Below are 4,733 nucleotides of genomic sequence, written 5' to 3'. Positions count from 1 at the left end.
TGGGGATGGGTAATTGGGTTAATTGTTTGATGATTGAACATAATAATTATATTATTGTGGGTTGAAAACCCTATGTACTCACCAGGTTTCCCAACCTGACCCACTCAGTTTATTTATATCACAGGTGTTGATATGAAGTGACATTACACTGAGAGATTTAAAGAGATGTAGATCACTAGTGTAAATAATTGTAAGTTCTGTTTATGCTTATGTTTCTGTATTAACGATGTCATCCCAAATGTTTTAAAATGAAATAAATACGTTTCTTCGAAAATGTTTTAATAATGTATTTACCATGTTTTTCTGGGAACGAATTCCGCAACCTTTTTATGAAATGAAGTACTCTGATTTTTATAAAGCATAAACAAAATCGGTCTTTTCTGGCCGTGATTTTGGGGATGTCACAGTTGGTATCAGAGCATTAGTTTAAGCGAACTAGGAATATGGATTTATTTTTAGACTTAAACTTAGAATGCTAAGCGATGATTGTGAGGTGTGAGCACTAGCTTATTTTAGGAATTGTGCCTAAAATGCTTTTATGTGCTAAATACTTGTGCCTGATATGCTGTTAGTTGTTCGGATCTATGGTCTGTTGCCGACCGGATCTGGAAACCTTATGTGTTTAGGATTCTAAACGTATGACTACGATATTAGAACTAGCATATAAACGTTTCGGAGTGATAAGGATGATTTAACCGTCAATCCTAAGTAAAGATCTAGATTCACTTTATTCGGTGTATAGATCAAGATGGCAAGAACCCGTAGCGGAAACGTGAATGCAAATGGGAACATAAACCAACCCCCAGTGATTGAGCAAATACCGGTGATGGAAGCCGCTGCTGAGCCAGTCACAATGGCCGGAGTGCAAGCGATGATCCAAGCGATGTTGGATCGTCAAATGGAGGAAACCAGGCGTTTGCTCCAGCAAAATCGAGAGGAAGCGACCATTCAGATCGAACAGCCCGAGTTGAACGAAGGGCAGACTGAGGAGGGAAACTACAGTGGGACTGTTGGTCAAGCCAAGCCACCAATAGTTAGGCAAAACCACCAGGATGGAGGAAATGATGGACGTGGATGCAAATACAAGGATTTCGTGGCGTCCAAACCACCAAGTCTATCTGGAAGCCCGACGCCGGTGGAAGTCATAAACTGGATCTCCGAGATGGAGACGATGTTTGAGAGTTGTGAGTGTAGCAACAGGCAAAAGACCGCTCTCACGGTTCCTCTGTTGAAATCTGGAGTACTAAGCTGGTGGAAGCTACTAGCTGATTCGATGCCCAAAGGAGAAGCGAGCAAGATGTCATGGGAGGATTTTTTTGGTGCAGCTAAAAATGCAGTACTGCTCTGAACAGGATCTTCTGGAAATCAACAACGAGTTTCAGAATCTAAAGAAGGGAAAGATGAGTGTCATCGAGTATGCTCCAAGTTTTACGGAGAAAAGGAAGCTTGTTCCTTATCTAGTTCCAACTGAACTCTCCAAGGTCAATAAGTTTGCCCATGGATTACCAGCAGACTTTGGTCCAATGGTCAAACAAGCAACCACTTTGAAAGCCGCCATCTGGGCAGCCAAGAATGTTGAGACCCAAATAAGAGAAAAGGGTCTGGAGAAAGTTGAAGTTGGTGAGAAGAGGAAGTTGGAAGGATCCTCAAGACCTGATAATAAGGGAAAGTTCTCGAAGTCTAACCTGGACGACCGAAGGAATGAAGCCAAGTGGTGTGAGAAGTGCAAGAAGAAGCACTTCGGAAGATGCGATGGTGAAGTGACGTGCTATAAGTGTGGTAGGACCGGTCACTATTCCAGAGATTGTACATTCGACAACAAGAAGTGCTACGAATGTGGAAATGATGGGCATATTTTAAAGAACTGTCCAAAGAAAAACGAAGCTGCAAGACCAAATGCACCGCCGAAACCAAGGGCATTCCACATGATCCTCAATCAAGCAGACAACAATGCGAGGAATCAAGAATGAAGACTTCTTACCCGAAAATCGGATTATTCAGTAGCCATAGTTTCGTATGATGTAGCCTAGTAGAGGCATAGTCTAGGGTGAACTTGAACACATATGTAATCGTTTCAAGAAATAATATAAAACATTTGTTTTGTTATCTGATGTGTTAAGTTGTTGTGTGATTTGCTGCATGGTGACTTGGGAAACTGCGAGACAATACTTGGGATGAGTATGAGTATGTGTGAATGGTAGTAGAGGCCTATACTACCGGAAGCACAGGACTCACACTTGGATCAAGGAAAGTCACAAGGTTACCAAGAAGCTAGTAATTGATTTTGTTTTATTCAAGTATGTCGTTACCATTGTTTCGGTAATGACTAAAAAGATTGTTGTTATCCCGACCCTAGTGGTCATGTCACATTGAGTCCGACTATGATGAGTAGGTTACGTGGTTCAGAGAACCAAGTTTGATGTAGCGTCCGATTTAAACCAAACGATTGAAATCAAAGCGATCAAGAAGTTGGTAGCTAGAAATGCTATGTGTGATTACATCACATTAGACCATGAAGGAAGGCATAGTCTGTTTTAGAATTTAGCTCTAAGAGACCTAAGTCTAAACATGCATCACACGATGATAGGTCATAATTTGGAGTCTAACCTAAGGTGGAGAGCAGGTGCACGATCAAGTACTGCTTACAGTCAATGAGTCTAAAAGATAGACTTGAAGGAATATAGAATTTATAATTAATACCTAGGATGAAGAGATGACGTATGGATTCATTATACGAGCCCTGTTTCGTTGATGATTCCGGGACGTAATCATCCTAAGGGGGAGATAATTGTAAGGCCTGTAGATCCGGGCTAGTCAATTTAGAGGCAATAGGGGTCGAAAACGACTTTTCGACAAAAGATTATTTAGAATAAATAATCTTAACCAAGTTATAGAATATATCAAGAGGTTTCCGTACATATAAAGAACGCCGAAATCCAAGTTATAACGAAGAAGTTATGGCCCATCGAAGTTTTACAGCAAAACCCATCGAAGTTTTACAGCAAAACCGGCACGACAACGGGAAGCGTAAATAGTGAATTTACGATAGAGTGAGATTTAGCCTTAGAAATATAAACGAAAGTTGTAGAATATGTTAAACTAAGAGCGTCGATAAAAAGAACGCCCAAATCTGACTTCGTATGAGGAAGTTATGATTTTTCTAAGATTCGGCTTAGTAGAGCACGACCCGAAACTCGAATTTTAGTTCAAGTGGTTTTTGGCTTATGCGACCTAAATGAGAGATGAATATCTCATTAATAGGAACTCAACGATAAAAATATGGACGAAAACGGATTCCGTATGAAGGAGTTACGAATTCTTCGCGGTCATTTAGCAGTCTAAACACCTCCTACTGTTAAATTTGAGATCGGTCAAGAATTAGTCAATAGAGTCTAAATGAAAGTTTTAGATCTTGATTTTACCTACACGTTGAAAAAAAGAACGTCAAAAACGGAGCTTGTATGCGAGAGTTATGATTTTTCTAAGTTTGAAGGCTGATACGCGATAGGGGGTGATGTGGCACCACCAGAATTGGACACGTGGCACCACCAGAAGGCTGCCACATGCACCAACTCGGCGAGTAGGTCCCCCCTACTCGGAGAGTAGGCCAGTCAGCACCCCTTTAATTAGAGGTGCCGGGTTCCCTCATTCTTCACACCTTCCTAAACTATTCTTTCTCTCTCTAGACTCTCTCTCTAGCCCCCTAACCCCCCTAAAAGCCTAGGTAAACCCCCTAGCACCCGAAGGAAGCCCCGAGGCTCCCGGAGTCCCGAGAAAAAGGGTCTTTCGGCTCGGAAATGCTACTCCAGTGAAGCCCGGTTTTCGAGAAAAACCCGCTGTAAGTGAGCTATGCCTACCCTATCTTTAGTATAGCTTATGTTTTAATATAGTAACATTATTAGGAACTTATAATGAGTATTTGGGCTATTATTATGAGTTATATTGAGTGTTATTTAACGCTTATTTAATAATAATAATAATATTCAGACTATTAGTTTGTCGCGGTTATCATTAGACTAAACCCTAGTGGTATTGATACTAGGTTTTATCGAAGGAAATTGTTTCGAGAGTATCGAAGCGCTGTCCGAGTGCTGAGTCACCACCTTTCAGGTGAGTGCATGGTCCCTTTCATCTTACACATAGATATGAAGCATTTTATTATAAATTACATGCTATGTGTGCATATTGTCTGAATACTTGCTGTCTATGCTGGTGAAAGATTTTTATACATGTTTTAAATGATGTAAAATGTGTAAAGTATTTTATATCTACAAAATATGTTGGGTAAAACATGGGTAGATGAATGATGAGGGATAAAAGCTGAAATAGAGGAACATTAGTAGCATGGACCTAGTGCCCTATAGGTATACATTGGCAGCAGTGGACCTAGTACCCTATAGATGAGCACTGGCAGCTGCGCCACAACCCGTATATGTTTTAGATTTACGGTAAACGTCCTAGCAGCTGCGCTCTAAGGACAATATCGGCAGCTGCGCCTAATGGGGAGCCTTATGACCATGACAGTAGCGTTTAAAGGTCAATACCGGCAGAAGCACCTCATAGAAAATGTCACAATTCTGGCAGCTGCGCCTAAGTGACAAGATTAGCAGCTGCGCTTAACCAATGTGTCATTGGCAACAATGGACTTCATGTTGTTTCCTTAGGATGATCCTTAGGAATGAATGAACGAGAAATAGCTGATTCTTAGGGGAGATCCTTAAAGAATAAAGAAG

The sequence above is a fragment of the Lactuca serriola genome, chromosome 8 (assembly GCF_051521515.1).
Source record: "Lactuca serriola cultivar US96UC23 chromosome 8, Lser_US96UC23_V15, whole genome shotgun sequence".
Taxonomy (NCBI): Eukaryota; Viridiplantae; Streptophyta; class Magnoliopsida; order Asterales; family Asteraceae; genus Lactuca; species Lactuca serriola.
The sequence above is the reverse complement of the archived record's forward strand: the minus strand, read 5'-3'. Positions refer to the sequence as shown.